The sequence below is a fragment of the Cyanistes caeruleus genome, chromosome 5 (assembly GCF_971803275.1).
Source record: "Cyanistes caeruleus chromosome 5, bCyaCae1.hap1.1, whole genome shotgun sequence".
In the NCBI taxonomy this organism is placed as follows: Eukaryota; Metazoa; Chordata; class Aves; order Passeriformes; family Paridae; genus Cyanistes; species Cyanistes caeruleus.
In genome coordinates, this window is record NC_141705.1 from 58,095,853 (window position 1) to 58,110,885 (window position 15,033).

The 15,033-nt window shown below is 38.1% G+C and overlaps 1 long non-coding RNA gene across 1 annotated transcript; it reads right to left on the minus strand.

Moving 5' to 3' along the window:
- Positions 1–7,435: 7,435 nt before the first annotated feature.
- Positions 7,436–14,969, minus strand: LOC147653153 (uncharacterized). Its single transcript, XR_015286887.1, has 2 exons — positions 14,282–14,969; positions 7,436–10,760 (listed from the first exon to the last, which is right to left on the minus strand). It is a non-coding gene; the product is annotated as an uncharacterized LOC147653153 (long non-coding RNA).
- Positions 14,970–15,033: the final 64 nt, after the last annotated feature.

A 15,033-nucleotide genomic window follows, 5' to 3' on the forward strand; every position in this document is an offset into this window, starting at 1 on the left:
TAGAATACAGCTGTTCTCCTTGTTTTCAATATGCATTTTTCAAACTATCTCACTAAACATTTCGTCTTTGGTATATTTTATACTTATTTGCTTCAAGGAGACAGCGTACATGGGCTTTCACTTGTATCTATGTCTGTATTTATTTACATAAGAAACTCTGTGCTTCAGACCTGACCTATCCAGCTCTGTGCATTAAAAAATAGTGTTCATATAGTTCATCATAAATCTCACCTGACAAAACTATCAGCTTGGTTCTGAGAAAAGATACTTGTGCTATTAGAATATATATCTGAATATGTTTATTTTTGGTTTTAATACAGTCAGTTTCAGGTGTTTACCTGTCTGTCCCTCCATCCTTCCAAATCAACTATCAACCCCCTGTCTAATTTCAACAAATTTTACAGAACAGAGTTATCACCATTATGAAGCTCCAGAGAATTTCACCAGAACTGCAAGATGGCAGGAAGAACAAAATTCTACTTGTGCTCTATGCAGAAAATTTCTGAAATGTAGTTTGTGCATAATAATAAATTCACTTGTTAAAAAGATGTTACAAACATTACAGATGCAGAAAAAGCCTTGATCAGAGCATGCAACTTGTAAGACATCTGAGAATCAAACCACAACCCGCAAATTCTTGGAAGCCAGTATTTGTAAGTTCCCTTGCTTGTGGAATTACTTGCTGCTTCTTTTTATTTTCCTGCCTCTCTTTCATCATTTACATATTTACTGCAATCTTGTTACTATATAATTTTATTCTGTGAAACCTTATGGGTTTCAGTGTGTGAGAAGACATGGTAAAAATTTTAATACTGCTGCATTTCTATGAACAGATGCCTGCTGAAATGTCCCGGAGGCAAAGCACACATTTTCATTAGAAGAAACACCGGGACTGCATGCTAATATTGCCTTGCAAAGTTTCTTCCACACAATCAGTGCTGCAAAGTATTGGCTCAGCAAAGTATTCCTAATTTACACTCCTCACTCTTTCAAAGACTAAATAAAGGCAATTTTCCAAAATCAGAGTAAAAGAAGATGCATAAAAAGTTTACAGACCAGAAACAGCTCTCAAGGTTCAAAGAAGAAAAAACAAGACACCAAACCCAGGCATGTTTAAAATGTGGATCTAAAAGAAACATAGCTTATCATTACTCCAAGTGTGGGAAAGGAAGATATGAACTAAATAAAAAAATGTAGGTCATCTCCAGTTTTTCTAAAGGATTATGAAATTAATTGACCTCTACTATCTCAGTAGAATCTCTAGAATCAGTTTTTCCCCTGTACAAACACCACTGCTTCTGAACTGAGCTGTCACTTGAGTCACAGCCTTGCAGTCCTGTTAGTTACAGTAGCTTACTACAATCATAAAGCTCAACAGACTAAGCAATACAACTGGTAAGGAAAAGAAAAAAAAATCTGAACTTCAGCAGCACTCTGCCCAAATTTCTGAGAGTAACTGAATGTCTGCCAACTGCTCTGAAATCAATTATTTGGGGCATCTCAGAAGGCCTTTACTTCAGTCTCGTAACCTTAGTCCTTGGGAGCAAAAAGATTGAGAAGTTACTGAATCAAGCATCCAGAACAATTAATGAGAAGCACTTCTAAGCTCTCCAAGCTCTGCTACATGTTTTAAAGAGGGGAAGATGAGAAATCCATCATTACTCCATCATGCTATCCTGTAGCCACATTTCGTATTTCTTGAAGCATCTATGTCTCAAGTTTTTCTTGCCTTCTCCCCTCTAATATTGTTGTACAGTGGTCTCTTTGGTATTGCCTCTGAATAAAGTATACATTTAGATTATCTTTCTTTTCAGTATCTACACAATGTTAAGAAAGCATTCATCTCCAGATACACAGTATATTCCAATAGGGAAGCACAATTAAACCATGCTACCATAAAAGTCACAAATTTTTACAGTCAAGTTTTAAGTAGAAAATTAAGAGAGTACTCTTGGGACAAATGACTACAGTTGAGTACTACTAGTGGAAAATACACTGATTTTTTAATAGATAAAGAAGAAACCATACCACTTTTTCTAATTCAAGAAAAAGCAGGTGTTTACAAGAATAATGAGAAACTCTTCATTACACGAGCTGGAAAAAAAGTAGTGTAAGGGCAATAAATCTTCATGCTCTATTATATAAAATACATGTAAATTCTGGGGATTAGGAAACAACTCTCCAAAGCAAGATTCTTTGATTTCTTTGACATGTTTCTATAAAGTATTACTTTCAAGACACATCTCAGAGATAATTGTGCAGAAAGGGAGATGCTTACTGAGTTCACCTTGCACCGCAAAAAATCTTTGACTAACATTTTTTGTAATATCCAGCATGTTCTGGCTTTCCTGTACCAAAAATTAACTGCAACAATGGCAATACCAGGGATTACTCCAAAATCAAGGAATCCAGTGTTGAATTAGTTCCTTTCCACAACTGTTTGTAAGTATTTGTATACACATGTATATACATATCACTTGAGAATTCACTTGGAAGAACCTTAAACAGTGGTTGTTCTTCCATATAAAGTGCATTATTAATATACCCCCCCACAAAAAAAACAAATCTTCTCTTCCATTTACTTTAGCAGTATAAGACCTCAATCAAATTTAAAACTAGACAATAAAGTAATGCCAAGTTTCAAGTAGTAACCTGGGGAAAAGTGCTGAACCTACTGACTTCACTAGGATTTGGATTTCAGTCAGAATGTGTGATGGAGTCACAACATGACTAAGCTCACTACAGCTAAGCAGGAGAGAAGTAAGAGATTCTGTGGGGCTTGGATGAATAATTATGAAATTATCATCTCATATGCTCAGGTAAGGAAGAAGCCTTGGCATACTTTGCTTCCCAAAAAATCAGTTTAATAAATGAAGTCAGAGGTAACAATGTTCTCCCCTCACATCACTCACCAAGAGAGACAGAATAGAAGAAAAGAAATATTGTCTGCTTTCAAAGAGCAATCCCCATTGTAGAATACTGGTATTCTGAAAATTCAGAGTATTGTCCTGATCCTGTCATTCCTCCAAGATGTCTCTTATTTAAACCAGTTATTGCACAGATATCAATGGAATAATCTATGTCAATGTCCTTGCCGCTGTATCTTCCTCCCCGTTCAGGCAAATATTGGGAAAGCACCATTGACCTGAATATCCTCACTTTATGTATCCCTGAGATGCCTGCTGTAATTATGTAGATTAGTTTTACTGGACCAATTCTGGCCTACACTGAAATCAATGTGGACATATTATAGCATGAGCACATACGTCTCAAAAATGTAGTGATCCTGTGTCAGAGGAATCATGGATCAATATTACTGCAGGGGATGTAGCATACTGTACTCCTGAAGAATCCCACACGCACAAAAATATCTCTGTGGGAGCTTACCCTGCTGAGTCAAACTGAAAACCCTTACAATTATCCCATATATGCAGGCTTTTGGGATCTGCCTCCTTTCAGAAAATTTCATGTCCTGTAGCTGATTACACAGCTGGCTGTTCTAGGGATGTATTTTCTAGGCTTTGGGAAAACACAGTTTGCTCTAACTAAACACAGTATAAGAAGTCTCATGTACAGCCATTTACTTTGCAGTTTTTTTGCCATGGGGATGAAATTTCGTAAGTATTGCTCTGTATGCAAATAAAACAATAAATCAAAATAATATGGAAAAAGGATTCCATGAAAATTAATTAGATGTCAAGAAAAGGAGTGCTCTCTAAATAAGCCAACCTGACACACTTCTTATGAAGATCCACTTGGTAACAGTAGATTACTTTTTTCCATGTTGATTCTTAAAACTGAACACATATAACTAATTTAACGTATTGCTTATGTCTTAGTTCAAGTGAGGCTACTTTGACTTGCCAGGCTACCCACAGAACTGGTTAACAGTTCCAGACGTGTTAGCAACAATTTGTTATAGTGGGTGCCAAGATGGAAAATGGAAAGGAGTGACCAACCCAAATAAACAAACAATAAAATTCAAGAACAATTTTGAGCTCACCAGGGAGCTGAAAATCTATTCCAAACGCTGCTTTAACTGCCTGTTGTATAAATACTTTAATATTTTTTTTTCCAAAACTATGCTCTGCAAGCTCATGGCAACATAGGCTGCATAACAACTTTATGGAACATGAAAAATACAACTTCATATTGTTTAGTCCTACAAGTTTGATGATGAGCAGTGACCTGCAAGAAATTTTCAGTGTTAACTAATTTTCCTTATCCGAACTCTACAGAACCCTGAGAACTCTGCAAATTCAAAGTTAAGAGAAACATTTTCTAAAAAATGCAATGTACAAGTTAAAGACATTTGAAGTTGAAAATTCCAATTTCTACGACTTGGTGCTTACAGTTTTCCCTTGAAATATTTTTTGTTACCTTGTCCTTCTCTCTGAGATCCTTTCTTGACTTATTGTTGCCAATAAGCAGGATAAATTAACTTATGCTCAACTCTTTATTGCTTCCACTTCTTCAGACTTTAGCGTTATCCATGCCTAAAACTGGCCAGAAGTATTACTGCTCTATAACAAAAGTTCTTATGTGAACATACTTGGAATTGTTCAGGTAGTTTCTGATGGTAAAGTGATAAAAATATAACAGTTTTAGGGAAGGTGATTACAGGAAATAGTGAAAAAATAACAAGGGAAAACAAATTAAAGATTGTACTGAAATGAGCTTTCCACCTTTAGGAATTGCTTTCTATCATTTTTCCACAATTGTTCTCTCAAAGCTTCTTCAGAGTCATAATCAATAAAAAGATGCATGCTTCTGTTTCACATCAAGGAAGCAAAAGGTTTTATGCAGCCTTTACACTAAACTAAGAGTAATAAACAGCATTTTAAACTTTTAGATATACATAGTATAGAAGATTTTTGATGTCTAATTTGCAATGGATTTGTTTCAGAGCTACTGAACTAAAGATAGAAAGAGAGACAACCAAAGTAATTTTAATCTAGATTCATTAATTTTAATCCCACTATACAGACAAAAAGCTCGGCCTAGAGAGCCCAAACTTTGCTCAGCAGCACAGCAAACATGATGACATGAAAGTGCAATTCATGGTTACATGAATTAATGGTTATGAATTAATTTAGAAACAGACCAAGTGTAGATTTGGCAGTCATGATTTGTGTTAGGAATTTTAAGAAAAGAACAAAGGTCCAGAACACAAAGCCTCATCTGGACTCCAATTAGAAAATGTATCCTTTAAGAGGAATCTAACACAAATTAGCTTCTCATCCCAAAACTGCATTCTTACAAGAAAAAGAAAGAAAACCCAAACCTAAATCATTAGATTTTAACTGTGGAGTGGCAGGAGTGCTGCATTAGAAATTTCACTAATATAAACACTACTCAGAAAAAGCCCTTTCAAGTCAAATTTGGAGCGTATTAATAAAGCAATGTGCGAAATTTAACAGTATAGGAGTTTAGAATCTTTCCCTATTGATCAAGATCCAGAATAGCTGGAGAATTTATGTTTTTGGACAATCAACCTGACACTTTTCAGAAGTATTACTTAAAAAAAACAAACCCAAAGGGATTTAGATGATAAAAGATTTGCTATAAACAAGTAAGTAAATCAATTTAATTTTACAATAACATCATGGAACAGATTAAAGCCTAAAAAGATAAATATAGACAGAAGATAAATCATCATTGTGAAAAAGGATAAGAATGCATCTAAAGAAGACAATCAAAAGCTACTCTCTAACGGGAAGATGGAATCATGGAAACAGATCTCCAGGTGACTGTGATCACCAAGTAAGTAATGTGTTTGCAATTGAAATATGGCATCAAGAAAGAGAAGTGCTGTTTGGGATTAATACATGGAGATATTAAGTGTCACAAGGTAAGGATTTAATTTGTGACTGTCGTGTGATTATATGTGAAATAATTCAGACTGCACAACTGTGATTTAAAACATTCCATTTTGGTAGCATACAGTTTAGGGAGTGAAAAAGCCCAGGGTCAAATGAGAGGCCCTTCAACAGTAAAAGTAATTGTTTAAGAAATCATACAGGACAAAATTAATGCTATAAAAATAGAATAGTTTAAAACTCTCCATATAAAATTAACACATTCCTGACTAGCTCTGTTTTGTACATGTATGAGCTGTGTGCTAATGATGAAAAAGATCTAAAAACCTAAAGCAGCTATTCTGGGTCAGACCTTCCTGTCACCCATGATGCAAAGCAGGCACTTAGGAAAGGGCATAAGGACAGTATAAGGATACAACACTTCCCTGGTAGAGTGCCCAAGCCTTCACCAAACTGAGGTAAGAATAGGTATATTTCTGGTAAATGATGGGTATTCCTCCACGAATTAATCTTTTGGTAATAAATAATTATATTCTCTTCACTCTAGAAAAGCTCAGTCAGAAATGGAATTAACTGCTGGTTTACATGCTAAACTGTATTCTTGGAGGTTGGTGGGAGCTTTGCCTGAGCGAGCAGGGTAACGATCAGAAAATTAAAAGGTGAGTCAATGTCTTCTTTCAGATATTGTCAGTGTCTTCCAGGACTGAGTTAACCATTTGACTCAGATTTTTCTTCTGAATTATGTGAAATCAACTTCCAGCCAAATCCACAGGAGTGCTCACATGCACCTGGGAATGCTGGCTCAGAAAACAGGACCAAGCTTGTGATAATGATCCCCTGCTGCATAAATGATCGATGTGTATTGATGTATAAACACTCTATAAATTAACTGAAACCATCAGGTTCAGTGTTCCTGCCCACAACTGGAGCAGCAGCTGTAGCACTGACTAGGAGTCTGAGGTGACTAATGGGAATCTTTTTGCTGTAGTTCTTTCTTTATTACCTCCTGTAAATTTCTTGTTCTGTGTCTAAACACTTTGTAGTTGGAAGTATTTTCATGTGGTTGTAGGTAAATATAAGTATGGCTTCATGTCTGGCAAAATCAAAGTATCCTTGCTTTAGGATAAGCATATCTAATTTATAAAACAGGAATCATATTGGTGGTAACAGAAAAGCAAAATGCTAAACCATTGTAAGACACAGAACTGCATTTCTTGTATTTGTAAGAAATCCAAGGAAAAGTATTGCTGGGTTCATTCAGAGGCTAGCTTCTATACTGTACACATTTTGGAATCCTGTAGTGAAATCTCTCTTTGGGAATTGCACTACTCTTCTGTCCAGCACTCAAAGTTTATTAAAGTTTTGTGGGAAAAAAGCTGTTTGGCAGCATCCCAGTCCATAAGGGTCTGAGAATGATGTGCCAGAAAGACTCGAGAGGCCTAAAAAGCCACTTTGAAATATGGAAAAGCTTTTTTTTTTTTTTCTAGGGGCCCAGTTCAGGGGGTTTCAGTCTGTTTCATGGATTTTTCTAGGCTGCAGCACAGAAAAAAAAAGCCATTAAAATTATCATTTTTAAACAAAAATGCTGGTTAGAATGAAAGTACTTGGGTTTATGGTTTTTATTGATTATTGAAAAATGGGGGTTTTTTTCCACTAATAGTTATCTATCTGTAGATATTTAGAAATGTATTTAGTGTGAAGACTTTCTTTCAGTCACATCACTGTTTACATGACTGGCAGAGATTAAAGTCCCTTTGCAGCTCCAACTTTGTGTTTCTTTATACGAACATTTGTCAACAAGCAAAAACTCTGTCTTCACAATTTTGTGCCACAATGACTGCCTAGTCATAGACACAGGCTGTTACAAATATGTTTGCTAAACATGTCCTTGCAAGGATAAAAGCACAAGCATTCATGTATTCTGGAAAGAAAAGCCTATTTATTTTTCTTTTCCTCCTTTTTGGCTGTCTTTTCAGTCACTTAACAGACATCTCAAGAGCATTTGAGTTTAAATTACTATGAAATTGCTTTTTAATTAAGTTGTTTTAAAGTACTGAGGCAGGAATTGACTTGGGAATAGCAGTTTGGAGAAATCAGAGCAGAAATGCAGGAATTTTAGGTAATGGGTTCTATACAGGAAACATCTTCAAAAAATCTTCCTCCATTAATATTTGGAGCCGTGTTCTAATTTAATGAACATCACAAGGAGTTCTCTTTGACTTCTGGAGGAAAAGGACAGGCTCAGACTATCTTTTTCATCAGCTCATTTTAAGGACTGACCACAAGCCGGGAGAGAAACAGAGAAACAAGGCAAGAGAGAAAGAAAGAGTTGGATCCTTCTATATTTGACAGATCCCTATGCCTGAACCTGAGACAGAACAAGAAGACAAAGCACTGCACAGCCAAGTACCACACCATCTGATTTTAATCTGCATAATTGAGTCCAGAGTTTAGGGTATTTATACAGAGCATGGAGGACATTTTTTTGCATTTGGTGCACCCACAAAGTCATCGTGTGGTACAGAGAGCAGACTAATATAAGCAGGCACTCACTGAAGAGCACTAGGTTCTAGTCCCAGCTCCTACAACTATTTTTATACTTCTCCAGAACTGAATATTTCTCTATTTTCTGTGAAATTTCACAGTAATTCCTCTTTTTCACCAACAGTGCCGTAACTGCAAGACTGAAACGCTGACAGTGAATAGTGAGTATTTTCATTGGAAAGTGGAATTGAAAAGAAGAAGAGAATCCTTCCTGTGTTCCAAAACATCTTCTGCCTGCTGACTAAAGCATGGTCCAAAGGAGAGGCTGGACCCTTTGAGACAGACAAGGGAATTAAACCTGGACCTCATCCACGTTTCTGTCTGTACTGAGCACAGAGCTACAGTCTGAAGGGAAATATTTTTCCACTGTGGGGCCAGCATTTTCAGAGCTCACCTAGTGGATTGAACTCTCCAGGGGGACATGCAGAGGAATGCCTCATTTCTGGACACCTACAGGGTATTAGCCTGAGTTAATTACAAAGCTGCTCAGTCCTATTAGGACTTAAGTACCTTTGAGAGCATAAATGAGCACTGCTGAAGTACAAAATGCACCTCATAATAAAAAATTCCAGGGCTTCCAATCAACCTTATGAACCTCCAGGGTTTCATGGCAGATGTGCAAAGATTTTTATGACTGTAATTTTGACCCAGGGCATCTAAATTCCACCTGACTTGTGCATCAGTTGTTTATGTCCTTTTCTGGGCCTCATCCCAGATTAGAACCCACAGTTCCGAAATAATCACAATATCTGCATAATGCTGATTTTCAGAACGATTTATAAATATTAAGTAATTAATCTTCATCATGCCCATGGGCAAATATTTCCATTTTACATACACAAAAAATTGTGATAAATTGCCATAGGCTACAACAGAGTCAGTATCAGAATGAGAATGGAGGAATTCCCGTCTCTCAGACTAGAACTAAGTTCATGGCTCTCAGAAGGAGAAAAAATCTTGTTCTTCAGAAAGAAGAGTTGCGCTGTTGACATGTTTTAATTGACCATGGACTTCTTTAAAAGTGGTTTATGTTGTAGACTGGGGATCTTCCAGAGTATACACAAAACTCTGCAGCATTACTTTTCAGTTCTAGTCGACTATTAGCAACACTGATTGTTAAAGAACTCAGAATACATGACCAAAACTTAGTTTCAGTAAAAATCAGTTTTTCTCTGGAGTTAGAAAGGAATTACTGTAAAGACTAGATTTAATATTATGCCAGCCTGATGAATCAGTTAGACAATCACTCAAATTAAAGAAAAGGCTTATTAGATCACTTAATCAGCACCACTGACATTGAAGTATTTTAGGAATCTTTAACATTTTATGCTCCTGCTTTATTTTTTAAGATGGAAAATCCAGAAGAAAATGAATAGGAAGATTCTTTTTCCCTTTGTTGCTAAATTAATTCTAAAATTCTGGGTGCCTGCAAAAACTGTTGTTGGCATGAAAGGAAGGACTGTCAGCTACCAAGGCCCTCACATCACATTCTAGGTTTGAACAGTTCAAGAAGACCCTTCCCCAAGTTCTCTTGCACACCTTATTAATCTACTTTCTACATACACAACTTTAGAGTATGCTGGCTACTGAAAAGTTGCAAGTGCTGGAAAATTCTTACATAGGAAACCATTTCTAGGCTAAAGTATCAGAACTGATAAATGTCAGTACTACTGAAATGACAAACCACAAGATTTAGCAATGATGCATCAAATATTTCCATCATATAAGTTTTCAGAACTCTGTGTCTTGACAAATGTACATTGTTTTACACGTAGTAACACAATATAGTGGTTAAGATCCACAAATCCTAGCTGAACACTGTTTAATACGTGTTTACATTCACAACAGGCAAAAAGACCAAAACTACAAGTAATTCACTATAGAACACTGGGGAGGTTTTGTTTGTTGTTTGTTTGTGGGGGTTTTTTTCTGTAAAAGTGTTACATTTATTGCCCATGTGATATATACAGGAGGTCTTAGCAGAGAGACCATACCTTCCAACAGAAATTTCTGGCTGTAGTTCTAATGTTAGATATTAATGAATAAATTTAATATGGTCATGGCTGTGACAGTCCTTTGGGAAACTCTCCCTTCAAGGATAACTATCTCACTAAGGATAGTTGCATGATAGGAAAATTTTCCCCATGCTTTTTCTTACAATACCCTGTATTTTGTACTTCTCTGAAATCTCCAAGTGAGAATACCATGGGGATTATGTTTACATCACACTTAAGAATTTTTCAATTTCAGTTTCTTAAGTACCAGGGCTTCAATTTTAGGCCGACAGCACATCCTAGTGGGTACTCACACTATTCCATGGCTTTTAAACTATACTTCAGTCACAGCTGCATAAATACTCTTGTGGCATCATTCAGTGCATGCACTTTTCTTCCTTCCCTATATGGAATGACAAAGAATGAAGTTAGAAATTTGGAAGTATGTGCCAATTAATAAAACTGAGATAATTCAGGAACACAGAAGACTTTACAATTGGTTCCATATATCTTTTAAGCAAAACCATGCTTCTGAATATGCACAATCTTTAACCAATTTTAGGCAGAACATACAATGAATGGTAGTGTTGTTTGTTCTTTTGTTTTCATTTGCCATTAGGAAAAAACATCTTCAGTTTCATCAGGGCAGCTTTAGGTGAGAAATATGAGGTTAGTAATACATGCACATTATGAAGCACTAGGCTAATCAATAAAATGATATATTTACTCATCAAAAATGCATCTATTACAGCATTTTAATGAGCAACTTTGTCAGTCAAGCATGCAGCACAGTTGGAGAGCTGTCTGTTGGAGCAGACAAAAATCAAGAGGAAATGGAAAGCAAACACATTTTAACTGTCACATTTTATAACAGTCCCGTTAAGAGACTGTTAAATGACTTCATATGGGAAGGGTTGTGAAGTGGGGAATACACACGTGGAAAATCTCCAAGATATTTTCTCCCAGGTAAGTTCACAATTTTGCATAGCTGCAAAACCTTTCAGCATATTTCTCACTCTCTGGTATTGTCATATTCATAGTATGCATTTTCCACAGGAAAAGTGAGGTGACGTGTGTCTCTTAAAGAAGCAGGCCTGTGAATGGAGTGCTGTATCCTTAACAGGCTCCATATGCTGAATTTTGCTGGAAGAGGGTTTGGGGGCACATCTTATGAGAAGCACCTAAGAAATCCATGATTGCGTAGTCTGGAGAAACAGATGTTGAAGAGTGACCCCCTTAATTTCTAAAGCCTCCTGAAGAGAGGAAGTAGAAAGGGAGGTGCTGATTTATTCTCCCTGGCATCCAGTGATAGGACAGCTGGGAACAGTTCAAAGCTGCATCAGGGCAGGCTTAGACTGGACATCAGGATGCATTTCCTTAACAAAAGAGGAGTGAGTGGAACACTGGAACAGGATTCTTGGTCAGTTATTTGATGGCCCAAGCCTGTCAATGTTTCAGAGGTGTCTGGACAAGGCCTTTAATAACATACTTTAACTTTTGGTCAGCACTGAAGCAGTCAAAGAGATGATTGTTGTAGGTCCTTTCCACCTGAAATTATTCTATTCTATTCTATTCTATTCTATTCTATTCTATTCTATTCTATTCTATTCTATTCTATTCTATTCTATTCTATTCTATTCTATTCTATTCCATCATTTGCCTGCTGAACATCTGTAATAAACAGCAGGAAGCACCCCTCTGCAGCAGAACCTGATACAATGAAGGAAGAAAGGCAGTGACCCTTCTGTACTTGGGTTCACATATTTCTTTCCCCTTCTTGAACCAGTTTCAGTTGTTCCAGGGCAATTTCATCACCTGATAGATTTTTAGTATTTTGTTCATGGTGAAAGTGTTCCAAATCATTATATCAGAGAAACAGATTTTCTGCTACTAATATGTGGCTTTTCCAAAGGCTCAAAAATCAGAAGTCAGTTAAAAGGATCCCCATTTTTAGTTCATGGTCTTCTGCTGCTTGACTCGCGTTCAATGTGTTACTGCCAGTGCTAACGTCTTAATTTGGCTGAGAGGAAAAGCTGCCCAGAAATAGTCCCTGTGCCCCACCTACAGGCGAATCCATCATTTCCTGTAATGCTGTGCAGGTCTCAAAAATTCTGTCCTGAGAAGGGGAGTGAAAGAAGGGAGAGGCTCCAGCACTCTCAGCTTTGTTAGCAACCCCAGCTGAGTACATACTGTATTTTAAAGCTGTAGTTGCAAGGTGAGAGATAACAGAGGGGTTTTTTGTCGGTCCCCAAACGTTTCCTAAATGAGCGTTGACAGTGTACCTGTTGCAGCAGGTACAGCCTAAGCAACAATACTGCCCACTTCTCTACCAGGCCAGTACCAGATTATTTTCTGGAATAATTTCCATACCAGTGTTCAGGAATCCTTGCTGTAAATAAAACAGTTAACATGAGGAATTTTCAGCAAAAATCTAATAACTTATCAACAGAAGGACACATAATAGGTAAAGGAGAAAAGGTGCTCTTCAGGTAATACAGTTTACTATAAATAAATAAATAAATAAATTTTTATGCTTAATGAAAGAATTTTTAGTTAGAAGGGACCTCTGATCATGGTCCACATTCGTTTTCTTTCTTCACAGATTATGGGGTATGGGTGGGATTTGTTTCTATAATCTTTTTTTGAGCTGAAAAATTTTATTGTAGAGCTGTCGAGTAGCAACTTTTTCCACCATGTTTCATCACCATATTATTATGGCAGCAGTTTTATTCCCACAAATGCCATAATCCGAATGGTTGAGGTTTGAAGGGACATGTGGAGGCAGCTAAAAAGTCCCCAGGTAATTAACATGCACAAATCTGAGTGACCAAGAGAACAAAGAAATTGCATCTAAAGTTACCACCCAAGGTACTGATTACAGATGCTTCTAGCTCCAATACCCAATCACTCTCTACCATGAGCACCCCCAAAAGAAACAAGGAAGTAATCAGAATGTGGTGGCAGCATTTCTGTAACAAAGATCAATTTCTTGTAACTGGTGACAGCCCTCTGGCAGAGAAATAGTGATGGAAAAGAAAAAAGAAATTAAATCGAGTTTTTAACCCTCATTAAGTTTTAATAAAATGAAATAAAAATGCTCTAGAAAGGTTGGTGGTGTAAGCACGAGAGAGGAGAGTGGACTGATCAGATTCTTGCTGTTGGATGTGATATCAAAGGGCTGACAGTAAGACCACCATAAATGAGGGGAAATCTCTGACTTTTCACTGTATGAGAATTTAAATTTAGTTCTTACTGTCCACCTCACAAGGAAATTATGATCAGGCAAGAGGAACAGCCCCTAGTTATCACCATGCATCTGCACTTGCATAACACAAAGCAACAACAAAAAATGATGAAACCTATGAAACAAATGGCATACAAACAAAAAAGTATTTCATAAATAATAAATACCACATAGTTTTCCAATCATAATTATAAAATAGTCTATTTTCTCTGCCATTTTAATTTAGTAAATGTTTTATAGGCTTCCACGTGCTAAGGAATAATCCCAGTTTATTATATTTTGACATAACTCTCCTTTAAATAAATTTGAAATTCATGAGAGTACAATGTACATAATGATTGACATCAACAATAATTCACATCAGACTTTCCAGCAGCAGGGAATGCTGCTAGTACAGCTGTCATCTGCAAGTTCTGGGGAGTAGCTTTGTTACTTTCTCTAGTACTAGAAGCCCTAATATTTAGTGAAGGTGAACTCTTTCAATTTGTTTTTTTCCAGTATTTTACAAGTAGCTTCCCGATAAAAAACCAGGAAGAATATGTGTGTTCTGGAGGTGGAATTAGTGCCGCACAGCGCTGCTCGCTCACCGACAGCCCACACAATGCTTGGGAAACTGACCCTGTCTCTTAGCTGCCAATTACAACTTTTCCACAGAAATAAAAGATCCTGGTCCTTAGTACCTCTTCATTCATGGCGGTTCTTCCAGCACGTTTTAGTGACGCCTCAAAGTAAAATCTGCATTTGCCTCCTTGCAAGACTTCGGAGCTGCAGCTCCTGGGGCATTTGGCCTTGTTATCACCTGCGGTCCTGACTTTGTTCCTCACCTGAGGGCCCGTCTTTGCCACTGACTGCTACGGGCTTAGCTGGCAATTTCGCAGCTTTTAGACGGCACTCCCAAAACACGAAAACAAACGCTCAACAAATAGTTGAAGTTTAACACCTGTTTTGAATTATTTTGCATTATTGGTGTGCCCGCTGGAGCATGTCTCGGCTGTGTCGCAATCCGTGCCTGGCACTGCGATGCGCGGCTCTCCCGGGCATTGTTCACCCCGGGCGGCTCCCAGGGGAGGCGGCTGAGGCAGGGGCTGTGCTGAGCAGCGCAGGTGGAGCAGCGGCTCCGCTTCAGCCGGCACCGCTGCCGCTCCCGCACAACCCCTGCCGCCCATTCCCTCCATTCCCTCAGCTCCAGCGGCTCCGCTTCAGCCGGCACCGCTGCCGCTGCCGCTCCCGCACAATCCCTGCCGCCCATTCCCTCCATTCCCTCAGCTCCAGCAGCTCGGGGAACGTGGCACAGCCCACTGCCGGCGGCGGGGGGGGGGGCGGGTGGAGCACACCAACGCTCTCGGAGCTGGGGGGGAGGACGGCCGCGCGGTTCCCCCTGGCTGGCCCCCCGGTGGGCGGGGCAGCGGTGATGGGCAGGGCGAGGAGCCAA